The 16,994-nt window shown below is 38.5% G+C and overlaps 1 non-coding gene across 1 annotated transcript; it reads left to right on the top strand.

Moving 5' to 3' along the window:
• The first annotated feature begins 261 nt into the window (after positions 1–261).
• On the top strand, positions 262–368 carry LOC131158954 (small nucleolar RNA R71). The gene has a single exon (XR_009137571.1). It is a non-coding gene; the product is annotated as a small nucleolar RNA R71 (small nucleolar RNA).
• The last annotated feature ends 16,626 nt before the right edge of the window (positions 369–16,994 follow it).

Consider the following 16,994-nt stretch of genomic DNA (forward strand, 5'->3'; position numbering starts at 1 on the left):
CAAAGATGAAATCTGATGAGACAAAGAAGCAACTTGAGCTGAAAGTGCAGCAAACGGCTCCAATTCATGAATTCCAGCAACTTTCTTAGCCATAGTTCTTTCAGTTGGCCATTGATAGTTATTTGAGGCCATTTCTATCAAAAGAGCAGTAGCACCCTCAGGTGTCTTTGACATCAAGTTCCTCCAGATGCAGCATCAACTAAAGTCCGCGTTTGCCCATTTAACCCATTATAGAACATTTGAATTTGCAACCAATCAGGCAATCCATGTTGTGGGCAGCGTCAAATCAAATCTTTATACCTTTCCCATGCTTCATAAAGTGATTCAAAATCATGTTGTTTGAATTGACCAATCTTACTCCTGAGTTGAGCTGTTTTTGCAGGTGGAAAGAATTTAGCCAGAAATTTTTCAGCCATGTCCTGCCAACTAGTAATACTCCCAGGTTGTAGCGACTGTAGCCAACCTCTTGCTTTGTCCCTCAAAGAGAAAGGGAATAATCTTAGTCTAATGGTGTCTTCAGTAACACCATTGATCTTCACAGTATCACAAATCTCCAAAAACATCGCCAGATGGATATTGGGATCATCAAGTGGCGATCCACTGAATTGGGCCTGCTGCACCATGCTGATTAATGCGGGTTTGAGCTCAAAATTGTTGGCATTAATGGGCTAGCGTCTGATACCCGAATAATTGTCATTCACAACTGGTCGCACATAATCCTTCAAGGCGCATGGCTGTGCATTATCTTGTCCGTTCTCCATGGCTAATACCCTTTTTTTTCTTAGTGCTCTGAGCGTTCTTTCAATCTCCGGATCAAAAGGAATAATGTCGCGTGTTCTAGCCCGGCGCATCCAACATAAAAAAAAAAAAAAAAAAACACACACCAGAAATACAAAGAAAATAATAATAAAATAAAATAAAGAAAATAAATAAATAAAAATATAAGAAGAGAATTCTAAATTAAAACCAAGATTACTTTGTATCGATATTGGCAAAAATAAGATAAACTCAACCCCCGGCAACGGCGCCAAAAAACTTGACCGGTGCAAACTGCAAGTGCACAGTATCATAGTTTTATAATATAGTGATGTGTAGAGTATCGTCCTCAGGGATTGATGTCTTAATTTTACCAAGTACTGAAATTTTACTAACCTTGATTTTATTTAGAAAAATTAACAATTTTAGACTGCAAAATTTAAACAAAGCTACTTTAAATAAACTATTCAGGAGAATTTAAAACTGGATACCGCGTGTCAAATTGATGATGGTGAAAACTTCTAGGAAACCGATTTCACCGAGTTTCTCACTATGCTTTACTCATTTAGCTAATTAAATTTCGTTTTCTCTGTTTGTTAGCAAATTGCCAATTTTTCCAAAAGCCTATTTCGATAGTCAATCAGAACCTATTCTTGTTTATTATTTAACATAAGAGTATGCAACTTAATAACGCAAGAATGCAGTAAGACCCTCGATTTTTAATGCTACATAGGTTCATACAAGTCTTTCGATCTCTATATTTACCTACGCTGAATTATCCAAGATCTATCCTATAATCCCCCCTTTCGGTAGCAAATCACAAGACTAAAATCATTTAATTAATGGCCAGTTAATTAAAAGCATTAGGCACAGAATAATTCAAACAAACATTAATAAAAACTACTTCAGATTAGCATCAAAGAGCAAGCATAGTTCGAAACTGACTACATTGTTTTCCTAGAATTCAAAAATTTAGTTCATTCCGAAAATTAAATCCAACATAATAGATTTCACCATATTTTCTTCAATTTGGAGCGTACGGGAAAGATCAACACTCGCCGCACCGCCGTCGCGCGTCACGAACACCTTGAACACCGCCATTGTTCGCCGCCTTTCGATTCTGAAAAGATATGATTTTTGCGTGCTTCCAACTCTCCTTTGCTGGCTGTGTGTGTATCTTCGCAGTACCCCCAAAAGAAAACCACAAGAAAGCTCCCAAAAAATAATTTTTCCAAGAAACTCGATGTGGTTTGGCCTCCCTTGTGCGTCTCCAAAAAAAAAAAACATTCTCTTCTTCTCCTATGGTGTGGCCTCTCCCCCTTCAGCCCCCAGTGCACGCTGCTCTCTCCTCCTCTCTTCTTGCACATGGCACCCTCCCAAGGAAACCCTCCTCTTTTCCTTTTTCAATCCTTACTTTCCTTTTGTCCTTTCTTTCTTTGCTTTTCTTTCCTTTCTTTTTTTTTCTTTCCATTCTTTTGTCTTTCCTTTCTATGTACCCAGTGCACACTGCCCTTCTGAGATGACCCGGCTGCATGGCTGGGTTACATCTCATTTTTTGATTTTTTTATTTTCTTTTTTTTTTCAAAGGTATATGAACTGCCCTCCTCTTTCAAGCCCACTTTCGACCCTCTTACAGCTCGTAACAAAGCTTAAAACACAAAAGATGTAGAGATCTTTTTTAGCTTTTCCCATAATTTTGAATCGTCTCGATCGGAGCTCGTATAAGAAAGTTACGCCAAGATTACGAAGAATTGTCGAAATAATCCATAAAATGGCGTATGCTAACTTCACGTCTGATTTCGGCCTTGATGCTGCCAGTATTTTGCAAAACACAAAACACAAAAATTGTAGATTGTTTTCTTATCTTTCTACGGCATCTTGAATCATCTGAATCAGAGGTTAGATGAGAGAGTTACGCAAAGATTTCAAAGTACCGTCAGTTTTTTAGCTTCCAATAGTTGCTCTACAATAAAAAACACCAAAATTTCATACATTACTCAATAAAACCCAAATTTTATAAATAAAATACAATGTTAGAATATTGAGAGTAATTAGGCATTTAAATACAAAATATCATTTGCACTACATTAATTAAAGCACCTAATTACACAATTTAAGCGCGTAATCATGGGGTAAGGCTTTTTATGCCAAATTTGGTCTTACTATAGTTATAGGAAATGATATTCACATAAAAATACTGAAATTTAGTTTTGAGAATTGTTATTTTTAGGGTGTGAACGGGGAACCCTGCGGGTGCAAGACAAGCGTTTTTAGGGGGTTTTTCTCAGTGTCAGGTAAGGGAATAAATTAAAGCAGTTATTTTTCACGTAAATTACTATTATTTATTAGTAAAGTAATTTTTAGAAAAACATGCATTATGTCTGAATATTATTGAGTAAATGCATATTTGGGAAAATACTACTGTTATACAGGAATTACGATTTTAGAATGAAATGTATGATGTTATTCAGCATCGTGTGGCATGAATATTATTTTTACATGACATGTATTATATTATGGAAATTTTACGAATAAGCATGTTTTTAGGAATTATGAAATAATGCAGTATATGATGATTTTGAAATACATGATAAATGACTTATTTACTCAGAATGGTATGTATAAGATTTTCGGCGCAAGGTCGTGTATGTTTTATGTTCAACGCAAGGCAGTATTTACGAAATGTTCAGCGCAAGGCCGTATTTATGAAAGTATAGAAATGCTATGAATCCATTAATGTCAAATGATACATTATCATGTACTATATGTTATCAAAACCCGGATGTTAGTTTAGTTCAGTTTCAGGAGCAGGATACCGTAGCTATATAGATCAGAAATCTATGTTCAGACTTGTGCTAACCACCCCACAAGGGGGTGGGAGATGGATAGTCGATATGACTTTTAGTGTAGAGTTATAGACGTCCACCTGGCACTCCGGACCACGTTGTGGAGGGCCCATCATACTTACAAACATTTTTGACTCGATAATGGTCGGCCAGCCATTGTCAGGTCCCGCCTTTAGGTTGCACAACCCGTCATGGGGGGTAATACATGACATCAACTAGCTATTCATCTTGGGTATGTTTTTAGTATTATCAGTTATACCAGACATTTTATTAACTATATGATGTATTAGAAAATACGAAAGTATTTGATTATTTTTAATATGTTATGATGAATGTTTCAGATATATGAAATGTATTGCATATTTTTAATTGCATCAAATATTCATGTTGCCACACAGTTGTGTTTAGTTTATTTTCTATTAATGAGAAGTGTCTCACCTCCCGAACATTAAATGATTTTCAGGAAAGCTAGAAGGACCGACGGGTTGTGGTCGCCGTTGAGTCTGTTGTGTTATTCCATTAGGAGGGTAAGTCTTGTACTAGGATCAAGAGATTTTTATTGTGAGATCCTAGATGTATTTTGATATTTTGAGGTTGTATATTAATACAGTATCACTGTGGATTGTAGTTGGCTCTAGTATTTTATATTTTATGGTCATAAGAATGTGATTTACATTTACTGCTGCTTAGGTTCCGCTGTGTATGACAGGTCTCCCCGTTACCCACGAGTTTGGGTTGACTATTTTATTTAGTATGTTTATTAAATGATAAGATAAGCAGGTCGTTACAGTTTGGTATCAGAGCCTAAGATACTAGGTTCTGTAGACTCTAGATGCAGCAGTAATAATACCAGAGTATAGGATAAGGGAATTTGAGGTCTAGTTTTGTAGTTTGGATGCAAGACTTCCGTGGTGGTTTGTGTGATTTTCTTGGGGTGACGATTTTAGGAAAGTCATGGTAAACTATCGTCAGGTTAGGTATCTAGGTTACAGAATTGAACCTTGAATTAAGATCAGGAGAGATGAATTAATTGGGAGTATATACTATATTGGTTGGGTGATATGTATAGTGACGGGGTTCTGAGTTAAGTTCTTTATTTTTTGCAGGATGGACCCTGGTGGTAGTAGTGCCCATGCCAGTGGGAATGAGGGTGCGACACCCTCAGGCGCTTCGGGTAGTGATTTAGATGCAGTCTTATGCAGCGTGGCATAGCAGGTTATGGCCGAAATTGCCAGGAGTTTGAGGGAACAGGGTGGTCCGTTGGCAGGCCACAGTAGCACGATAGAGAAATTCATAAAGATGAATCTTCCAGCTTTCTCAGGAGGAACCGATCCTACAGTTGCTGAAAACTGGGTGCAAGAGATAAAGAAAACATTTGCAGTGCTGCAGTATTCAGAGGAGTAGAGGGTGTTGTTTGCTACCTACAAATTGACTGGAGAGGTTGAGAGGTGGTGGACGGTGGTGAAACTCTTGGAACAGCAAAGGGCGATACCTGTGGAGATGACATGAGAGCGGTTTAAGGAGACATTCTTTGACAAGTATTTTGCAGCCTCGTCCAGGGAAGTTAAGATAGAAGAGTTCTTAAATCTGAAGCAGGGACAGCAGACCGTACAGCAGTACGCGGCGAGTTTCATCGAATTATCTCGCTTAGCCTCGTACATCATACCAGATGAAGCAAAGAAGGTACGACAGTTTGAGAGAGGTCTAAGGAGAGAAATATATAAGCAGGTGTCGATTCTAAAGTTGCGGGATTTTGCTGAGCTGGTAGATAGGGCCACTATAGCAGAGGTTGGGGAGTGATTGGAGGTTGAGGAGCAGAGGCAGAAGAAGAGATCCACACCTTTTGGTTCTCAGCAAGGAGTCGGCCGTGGTTCATGGAAAAGGGGTGGCTATTACAGAGACCGGAGGCAGGTGATAGGGAATTGTGGATTCCAGGGTATGCAGCCACTTCCAATGTGCCTGTCTTGTGGGAAGAGACACCCGGGGGAGTGTCGTGCCGGGCGAGGTGTTTGCTATCGGTGTGGGGAGCCAGGGCATGTGATGAGGGAATGTCAGACTCAGATTGGTGCTGCTCTTGCTCCTAGACCTGCTTGAGGAGGTTACCAGGTGCCACGTGGAGGCCAGCAGGGGACTATGGTCCTAGCCAAGGTTTTCTCTTTGACATCGAGCGATGCTGAGGCGGCTGGCGACGTGGTGACAAGTACGGTTAATATGTTTTTATTTTAAGTTATTACATTATTTGATTCAGGTGCCACACACTCGTTCGTATCTTCAGGGTGTGTTAAATTATGTGGGGCAGACACACAATTTCTAGATGTTGAATTATTAGTGGCAACACCGATCGGGTCAAGGGTGAGAAGTAGTAGGATGCTCCATGGTTGTCCAGTTGATGTTCAGGGGAGAATTTTATCTGCTGACTTAGTGGTACTGGATATGCATGGGTTTGATATCATCTTCGGCATGGATTAGCTAGCAACTAATTCTGCCATTATAGATTGTCATGCGATGGAAGTGTTTTTTAGACCTCCAGGAAAACCAAAATTCAGATTTACAGGGTCACGAGTGCAATCTTTACCTCATATGGTCTCAGCTATTCAGGCGAGGAGATTACTATTGAGCGGTTGTCAGGGATTTGTGGCCTCCGTAAAGGAAGCAATAGGGAATAAAGTGAAGCTCACCAGTACGCCAGTAGTAAAGGAGTTTACCGATTTGTTTCCAGATGAATTATCGGGTTTGCCACCTGATCATGAGGTAGATTTTCCTATTGATCTACTTCCAAGTACGACACCAATCTCTAAAGTATCGTATCGAATGGCGCCGGCAGAGTTGGCAGAATTAAAAGATCAGTTGCAGGATTTGCTTGATAAGGGCTTCATACGAACTAGTGTATGTCCGTGGGGAGCTCTAGTACTATTTGTGAAGAAAAAGGATAGGTCTTTGAGGATGTGTATAGATTACAGGGAGATTAATAAAGTCACTATCAAGAATAAGTATCTTCTACCTTGTATCAATGATTTTTTTTTCAGCTCCAGGATACACAGATATATTCTAAGATCGACCTCAGGTCAGGCTACCATCAAGTAAAGGCAAGAGTAGAAGATGTATCAAAGACGGCTTTCATGACCAGATATGGGCATTACGAGTTCCTTGTTATGCCATTTGGTCTAACGAATGCTCTTACAATATTTATAGATTTGAATAATAGGATTTTTCATCTATATTTAGATCAGTTTGTTGTTGTTTTAATTGATGATATACTGGTCTATTCAATGAGCTATGAGGAGCACAAGATACATTTGAGGCAAGTCTTACAAATGCTTAGGGAGAAGAAGTTGTATGCCAAATTCAATAAATATGACTTCTAACTTGAGAAAGTTGTGTTTTTAGGGCATGTTATCTCAGTAGACAGAATTTCTGTGGATCCCAGTAAGATTGATGCAATAGTGAATTGGGCTAGACCGAGGAACGTCCAGGAGATCAGGAGTTTCTTGGTGTTAGCTGGTTATTTTAGTCATTTCGTCATAGGATTCTCAGCTTTATCAGGGCCTCTGACATGATTGACCAGGAAGAATGCAAGATTTGATGGGGACGATAGCTATGAGCAGAGTTTTCAGGAATTGAAACAGAGGCTAGTCACCGCACCAGTGCTGATCATCCCATCGGGGGGTAAGGGTTATACTATTTATAGTGATGCGTCTTTGAAGGTACTTGGTTGTGTATTGATGCAGCATGGCAGGGTAGTAGTGTATGTGTCCAGACAGTTGAAAGAATACGAAAAGAACTACCCTACTCATGATATTGAGTTGGCTCTAGTGGTACACACATTAAAAATTTGGAGGCATTACCTGTATGGCAAGCAGTGTGAGATTTTCTTCGACCACAAGAGTTTAAAGTATTTCTTCACTCAGAAGGAATTGAATATAAGACAAAGAAGGTGATTAGAGTTGATTAAGGATTTTGATTGTACTATCAGTTACCACCCAGGCAAAGCAAACGTGGTAGCTGATGCATTGAGCAAGAAGTCTGCGAGATTAATGGTAGTAGCTATGGAGATCAGTGTCTGATCATGATGGATCTGGAGAGACTCGGCATAGAGTTGGTAGAGAGTGATCCTCCCGTATGTACTACCAGTTTAGTGGTACAGCCAACTTTACAGGAAAGAATTAAATTTGCTCAAAAAGAAGATTCAGAATTAGCAGAGGTGATAGATAGAGTACAGACTGGTCAGGGAGAGCATTTCTACATTTCAGATGACACGGCTTTACGGTTTCGTTCCAGATTGTGTGTTCCTGCTGATGCTGACATCAGGAAGACCATCTTAGAGGAGGCTCACAAATCTTTATACACAGTTCACCCTGATAGTACGAATATGTACAGGGATCTGCGAGAGTTTTATTGGTCGAGTGGTATGAAGAGAGAGATTGTCGAGTATGTAGCCCAGTGCTTGACGTGCCAACAGGTAAAAGCTGAGCACCAGAGGCCAGCGGGTCAGTTGCAGCTGCTATTTATCCTAGAGTGGAAGTGGGATCATATATTCATGGATTTTGTCTCAGGGCTGCCGTCAACATCGCATGGCCAAAATGCAATTTGGGTGATTGTAGATCGGTTGACTAAGACCGCCCATTTCCTCCCTATCAAGATCAGCTACTCCCTTTAACCGTTTGGCGGAGATTTACATTCAAGAGATAGTCTGTTCTCACGGAGTGCCTCTGTCCATAGTGTTAGATCGAGACTCACGTTTCACGTCACGATTCTGGAGAAGCTTATAGGAAGTTTTAGGGTCTCGGCTATCGTTTAGCACAGTATTCCATCCTCAGTCAGATGGGCAGATTGAGAGGACGATACAGATACTAGAAGATATGCTCTAGGCATGCGTATTAGATTTTGGGGGTAATTGGACTCAGTTCATGCCGTTGGTAAAGTTCACATATAATAATAGTTACCAATCCAGTATCAGAATGGCACCATTTGAAGCTCTATACGGTAGAAAATGTCATTCTCCACTATATTGGGACGAGATGGGTGAGCGGCGAGTTGTGGGACTAGAGTTTGTACAGCAGGCGTACGATAAGGTTCAGCTTATCAGGGATAGAATCAATGCAGCTCAAAGCAGACAGAAGAGTTATGCCGATAATCGCCGCAGGAATTTGGAGTTCGATGTGGGTGATCATGTATTTTTGAAGATAGCTCCGTTAAAAGGGATTATGAGGTTTGGTAGGAAGGGTAAACTTAGCCCTAGGTTCATCGGTCAGTTTGAGATTTTTGAGAAAGTGGGGCCGATGGCCTATAGACTAGCTTTGCCACCTACACTATCCATGATGCGATGTAATCCACGTATCTATGTTGAGGAAATACATCCTAGATCCTTCTCATATTATCAACTATGGTGAATTATAGTTCAGTGATTCACTAATCTATGAGAAGGTACCGGTGCAGATTTTGGATAGAAGAGAACAGGAACTACGTAATAAAAATATTCCTCTGGTAAAGGTTCTATGGAGGAATCACGCAATAGAAGAGGCTTCTTGGAAGCTCGAGAAGCAGATCAAACAGAAATATCCGCGATTGTTCCAAGAAGTTTAGGTGCAATTAGGTAATGTAAATAAATATGTAGTATTTCTTTTGCAGGTACATGTAATACTTTAGTAAGTAAGTGATATTTTAGTTTTGGGGGAATTTTCTTTTGATATATGTAATCTCCCAGGACTCAGAATGTAACCATGGTATTCCTCCGCCATAAGTGAGGGTAGGTAATAAAATAAGTAGACCGTTTTGCTTAAGGGATGAGGAGTTATATGAATAGTAAATTTCGAGGACAAAATTTTATAAGGAGGGGAAAATGTAATGACCCAAAGAATAATGGTATTTAAATATTAAAGAGAGAGGAAAATGGAAAGTGGCAGCAGACTTCGTCGACGACGTGGCAACTTGGGTAACTTTGAATTTCATTAATGAAGGGGAGAGTTCGTCAGCAAATTATCTCTTAACCTCGTCGACGAGGTGACATGGCTTGTCGACAAGAAGATACCGAGAGGATTCTTTTTGTGCCTCTGAATTTCGTCGACGAATTTCCTCTTAACCTCGTCGATGAGGTGACGTGGCTCGTCGACGAAACCCATGGTATAAATTGCCCAAACTTCATTTTCAGACTCAAATTTGATGCACAAACTTCTCCCTCTCTCTCCTCTACGTCCCTCTTACCTTCTCTCTATGATCTTGGCCCGGATTCTTACCGGTTCGACAATCTGAAGCCACCACGACACTCTTGGAGAAGTTCTCTCCAAGTCTGCCGAAGCGGATCGTTGGTGGGCAGAGTTGAAATTCATCCCTGAGTTGAGATAAGGTTTTTTATGCTAAATTTGGTCTTACTATAGTTATAGAAAATGATATTCACGTGAAAATACTGAAATTTAGTTCTGAGAGTCATTTTCCTGATGTGAACGGGGAACCCTGCGGGTGCAGGACGAGCGTTTTTAGGGGGTTTTTCTTAGTGTCAGGTAGGGAAATAAACTAAAGCAATTATTTTTCACACAAATTACTATTATTTATTAGTAAAGTAATTTTCAGAAAAACATGCATTATATCTAAATATTATTGAGTAAATGCATATTTGGGAAAATACTACTGTTATACAGGAATTGCGATGTTAGAATGAAATATATGATTTTATTCAACATTGTGTGGCATGAATATTATTTTTACATGATATGTATTATATTATGGCAATTTTACGAATAAGCATGTTTTTAGAAATTATGAAATAATGCAGTATATGATGATTTTGAAATACATGATAAATGACTTATTTACTCAGAATGATATGTATGAGATTTTCGATGCAAGGTCGTGTATGTTATATGTTTGGCGCAATGCCGTATTTATGAAATGTCCGGCACAAGGCCATATTTATGAAAGTATAGAAATGTTATAAATCCATTTATGTCAAATGCTATATTATCATGTATTATATGTTATCAAGACCCGGATGTTCGTTTAATTTAGTTTTAGGAGCACGGTACCATAGCTATATAGATCAGATATCTATGTTCATACTTGTGCTAACCACCCCACAAGCGGGTAGGAGATGGATAGTCCATGTGGCTTTCAATGTAAAGTTATAGACGTCCATCTGACAGTCCGAACCAGGGTGTGGCAGGCCTATTGTACTTACAAACATTTTTTACTCGGCAGTGGTCGGCCAGCCATTGTCGAGTCCCGCCTTTGAGCTGCACAACCCATCATGGGGGGTAATATATGACATCAGCTAGTTATTCATCCTGGGTATGTTTTCAGTATTATCAGCTATACCAGACATTTTATGAACTATATGATGTATTAGAAAATATGAAAGTATTTGATTATTTTGTATGTTATGATGAATGTTTCACATATATGAAATGTACTACATATGTTTAATTGCATCAAATATTCATGTTGCCACACAGCTATGTTTAGTTTATTTTTCCTTACCGAAAGGTATCTCACCCCCGAACATTAAATGAAATTCAGGAAACCCAGAAGGATCGGCGGGTCGTGGCCGCCGTTAAGTCTATTGTGCTACCCCGTTAGGAGGGTAAGTCTTGTACTAGGATTAGGAGATTTTTGTTGTGGGATCCCAGATGTATTTTGATATTTTGAGGTTGTATATGAATACATTATCACTGTGGATTGTAGTTAGCTCTGACATTTTATATTTTATGGTCATAAGAATGTGATTTACATTTACTACTGCTTAGGTTGCGCTGTGTATGACCAGTGTCCCCGTTACGGGTTCGGGTTGACTATTTTATTTAGTATGTTTATTAAATGATAAGATAAGCAGGTCATTACATTGACTTACTGGTCAACCGAGAGAAAATTGTATACCACCAAACTGATCGACCGAGTTCCCACATGTGGGAACCCAACGGTCTGGTCGACCGACTAGTATAGTTCAAAATGACCCTGGTCGACCAGACCTCGAACATACTGAAAAATCACCTCGAGCATACATGTCTGGTCAACTGACGGGAAGTTCATTTTTGGCCCGGTTGACCGAACCCCAAGAACTTGGGTCGACCGAACTTGTCTTGGTCGACCAGTGCTCTTGAGTTGGACTTATTTTTTTACCGTGGTTAACTCAGTAAAACAGGTTTAAAATAATTAAATAATGTTAAATCTTTTCTAATTATTCCAACCATGTCCTTAACGGTTATAATTCAAGGGTAGTCTATATATACTCCTTCATTTGGAATGATTAGAAACTTAATTTGCCAACTTGATTAAAAAATTCTCTCTCAAGCATAAAATTCCTACTACTTATTTTCACACTTCATTCACTCATACTTACCTTCCACTATTGCCTAAACTTTTCATCAGTTCCTTTGAGTGATTGTTTGGAAAGGTTTGCTCTCCTAGTTTTGTTTGGTTGATACAATTTTCTTGAGAGCCAAACCTAAGTGTTCTTAGAGGACTTTGTTAATAAGTCTATCTTAAGAAGACTTGTATTAAACTTCTGAGCATATTCATTGCAATATCTTGGGAAGTTTATATTTGTTTTTTACTTGCAAAATCTCTTTCAAAACATTTTCAAATATCTTGAGTAATTTATCTTGACGTACCTTTGAAAAGATATTTGTTTATGTGACATTGATCTTTGTTGCAATATTCATTGACTTACATATCATCTGCTGAATACAAAGATTAAATATCTTTTGCAAACCAAGCATATAAATTATTTGATATTTACATGATTGAGAAATCCTGCTGATTGGTATATTTGAGACTTGATTGATATCTTTGTTTGAGCACGTTGATTGAACATCTTGTGATACAAAGAACATACTAGTTTGCACTCTCACGCACTGATTATACTGATAGCAAATACAGTTGAGAGTTGATATATTAAACCACATTGAACTTACATATTAAATCATTTTGTGGTGTATGTGATTGAGCGTATCTGGGTACATATCTGCTTCACACAAAAGTACAATCACTATTCCAATATTCTTTGATTGTAAAATCTAAGTGTTTCCAGGCGTGGCCTTAGGGGGTGGTAATCCAGCCCAGTAAGGATTGGTTGTAAAGGTTGAGGTCAGCCCTGTACTAATTAACCTGATTTGTTTAGGTGCCACTCCACCTGTTTAAGTGAGCAATTATAGTGGTAATCCTTGTACTTGTTAGCCAAGGCGGGGACGTAGGCAATTGGCCGAAACTCGATAATATTTCTGCGTGTCACTCTCACTTTACTGCTTTCTGGTGCATATTAGCTTAATTAGATTGCTTTATTTAATTCTGGTATATATTTACATTACTTGCACTAGATTGACCATAGGGTTGTGAATATACTGTTGCTAGGATACTTACCTAGGGGCCAAATTTTAAAAATACCAATTCACCCCACCTTTTGGGATCATGGTAAAGCTAACATAGTTGAGTTGTCATTCCCATCATGCATGAATGCATTATTATAGACCCAAAATTAAATGCAATTATAATAGAAATGAAGTGCCTTCATCCTTTGCTCTTCATGTTGCCATGTCATATGCTAGATGAAGTGGTCTTTTCACTCTGCATGGCCTTGATAGTACCTCGACTCTGTGTGACATCTAAAAGGTTATCTGTTCAAGCACTAGATGCACAAATGAGATACCTTAGATTTTTTATAATGAAAACAAGATATGACTCATAAAGTCAACAATAGCTTTTAATTTATGTTTTTGAACTGTTCTTTTATAATTTGTTTTGCATAACATTGTAGAGTTCATTTTCCCCTTCATCAATAAAGATCACAATGGGAAAAATCAGCAAGACAATGTGAATTTTTCTGTCCCAACTTAGCTCAACTACTCATGCATTAAAAAGGAAAGTTTGAAAAGCATAATAATAATGAAAAGCATATCACAATCACATTGAATTCTAATTAAGAATAATAAATATCCATTATCTGTAGATGACAATGTGAACATCACTAAGGAGTCTCTATTATTCTTAATTCCATGTCACCTCCATTACTATTGTTGTAAGCATCGAATTGAAAGTTTACCAAGCAGTGCAGTTTTTTCAAATTGTTGATTAATCACCTCGCAACAATTTTTCGGGCCAAATTAAAATGAAACTTCAAAGACGAAGGCAACAGGGGTAGTGATGGGAACTGACGAGTGACTATTCTATCCTAACCTTGATGTTTATACCAAAGTTTATAGTTTCATCATTGACTCCAAAACTGGCTTGAGGATGGAGAATATCAAGGCCTGTTGTGGTATGTGGCTCATATTGAGTGAAACACATGTATAGAGAAAGCATGCTAACGAAAGCAAGGAAGCTAGTCTAAAGAAAATCGTCGATGGTTTGCATAGTGAGTTGACGGTTACATCGGCGGTTTCAGGAAGAAGTCAAGTCAGGAAGATAACCATCGATGGTTTTGCATAGTCCACCAACGATTACATCGATGGTTTCAAACAGAAGCTAATTTAGAAGGAAATCGTCGAAAGTTTGATGAAACCGTCGATGATTTTGTTCGGTACTGTTTTTGAATTTTGAATTGGTAAGATCAATAGGTTGGGAATACTAAGGCAAATCCTTCGAGGATTGATACAGGGATATTTAGGAAACTCTCTAATCCCTCTCTACGTGTAGGGTTAGCATAAATACAATGTTGTAACCCGATTTTGACAAATAGTGAATTTCAGCCACCGCTTGATCCCATGGACGTAGGCATTCACCTAAACCACGTTAATTCTTGTGTCATTGTTTATTGCTTTTCTTATTACATGTGTGTTTGTATTTTCATATAATTCATCATTAGTTGCTACGTTGCACAATCAGTTCCACACGCATTAATTTCCACACATCATTAATTTGCGAAGGCTGTGGCGACTATCAGGCTTTGTTTGGTTGATGATGTGATGTATTATGTCATGGATGAGGAATCACCGGCGACAATTTGGAAGAAACTAAAAGTTGGTATATCTCCAAGTTGTTGACGAATAAGATTTATTAAAAGCATAAAATATATAGGCTTAAGATTTTAGAGGGTTCGGATCTGAACCAGCACATCAACATGTTCAGTCATATCATTAGTGATTTGAAGTGAGTTAATGTGAAGTTTGAAAACAAAAACAATGCATTGATGCTACTGAATTCCCTATCTAAGTCTCCTACGTATGAAAATTTGGTTACAACTCTGATGTGGAGAAAGGAAATTCTTGAATTGAAGGAGATCACAAGTGCACTTTTAGGTTTTCAAGTCAGCGAAGAGAATCTACAAGGTGAAGGGCTTGTGGTGAAAGGTAACTAGGAACGTGGGAGAAGTAAGTTCTGGAGCGGATCGAGTAACAATAAATCTCGGTCCAATTCCAGAAAGAGGAAGGACATACGGTGTTTTAAGTGCAAGAAAAAGGGGCATATAAAACCAAATTTTCCATAGAAAAAGAAGACGAATGCAGAAAATAAAAAGGATTCATCAAAATCTGCAAATGTAAGGGAATAAGGAGACTTAGAGAACGGTGATGGTGATAAAGATTGGTTCACCACCTACAAATTAGTAAATTCTGATTCTGTTCTAATGGGTAACGATGCATCATGCAAAGTTATCAGAATAAGGAATATCAGAATTAAAATGTTTGATGGTGTTGTTAGAATGTTGTGTGATGTTAGGCATATATTGGAGTTAAGGAAGAATCTGATTTCATTTGGCACTTTAGATTGTAATAGGTTTAATTACAAGTAGAGTAATGAAGGTGAGTAAAGGTGTTTTAACAGTGATGAAGGGGCAAAAATTACCAGGAAATATCTATAAATTGCTAGGTACCATAGTTGTAGGTGGAGTTGCAGCTGCAGAGTCTGAGTCAGATAGTAATGTCATGTGGCATATGTGGTTAGGGTATATGGGTGAACGTAGGATGATGGAGCTTCATAAGAGAAATATTTTGAAGGGTGTCAAAATATGCAAACTAAATTTATACAGATATTGTGTTCTTGAGAAACATAATAGGGTGCAGTTCAAGACAGCCACACATAAGATGGAGGGAATTCTTGACTATATTCATTTAGATGTTTGGGGGTCAGTAAGGGTAGCATCACGGGAAGGACATATGTACTTCGTGAGTTTTATCGATGACTACTCACGAAAGGTCTACGTGTACTTCATGTGGCACAAGTTAGAGACGTTTGCCAAGTTTAAGTTGTGGAAAGCTGAAGTGAAAAACCAGACAAAGAGGAAGAGCAAATGCCTCAGGTCCAACAATGGCAATGAGTACACAAATTCAAAGTTCATGGAGTTGTGCAAGCAATATGCCACTAGGAGACACTTCACAATACGCAAGACACCACAATAGAATGGTATGGCGAAAAGCATGAATAGAACAATAGCAAAAAGAGTTTAGTGTCTCAGGTTGAATGCAGGGCTTGCAAAGAACTTATGGGCAGAGGCAGTGAACATGGCGTGTTTCCTGATTAATAGATTGTTGACCTGATTGGTCACACCCAATTTTGATCATGACAAATTCTTCTTGGTACTGATGGTTGTGCTAAGACTTGCATGTAGGTTCACCTTGTGCGCGCTTTCGGATTGAAAGGCATACCATAATGGCGTGCGGTGTTCGTGCCTAAGAATGAAGAAATTTTGTATTGTACTTGTATTTATCTTTCATTTTCTTCATTTTGGAATGTAATATTTATTATGGACTATATACCCTGTGGCTTGTAATAATTTGCATCATGCATGATAGGTAGGTATGCTCATAACAGACCCTAGTTGGACTATAGGTATCTACATTTAGTACACAAGTCCCCAACATCACTCTTCATATCAAGGGAATCAATTCAGGCTAAAAATGAACTTAATAGAAAATATTGAGAGGGTTCGGGCAACCGAACCTAAGCCGTGTAAAATGGCTCAAGTGACCGAACAAGTCGATATGTTGACTTGGTGTTCGTGCACCCAAACCACTTTTGAGTGTATCACCGTCAGGCAACCGAACTTGTGTCAAGTTCCTTTTCAACAACCTGGGCACCTAAACGATCACGTTCAAAAAAGGCTTGGACGACCGAATTGATTTGTTCGGTTAACTGAACTTGGAACCGGGCACCTGAATTTACGAACAAATGCTACTGACTTTTGTTCAGTCGACCGACCATTTCTTCAGGCACTCGAACCATTAAAAATTGGATTTTTTACTAAGTTTGTTTGGGCACCCGAACCTCAGGTCGGGCACCAAACCTCACGGGTTAAAATATTTTTTATTGATTTTTTAATGGGATAAATTGGATTAATTTTCTTAATGGCTTTTGAAACAAATTTAATTATTCCCATTGTGTCCCCAACAGTCAAAAAATCCTCCTTGCTTATAAATACATGCTCATTTGTCATAATTAGCAAGGATTAGCATTTTGATTAAGGCCAAAATT

The sequence above is a fragment of the Malania oleifera genome, chromosome 6, assembly GCF_029873635.1.
Source record: "Malania oleifera isolate guangnan ecotype guangnan chromosome 6, ASM2987363v1, whole genome shotgun sequence".
Taxonomy (NCBI): domain Eukaryota; kingdom Viridiplantae; phylum Streptophyta; class Magnoliopsida; order Santalales; family Ximeniaceae; genus Malania; species Malania oleifera.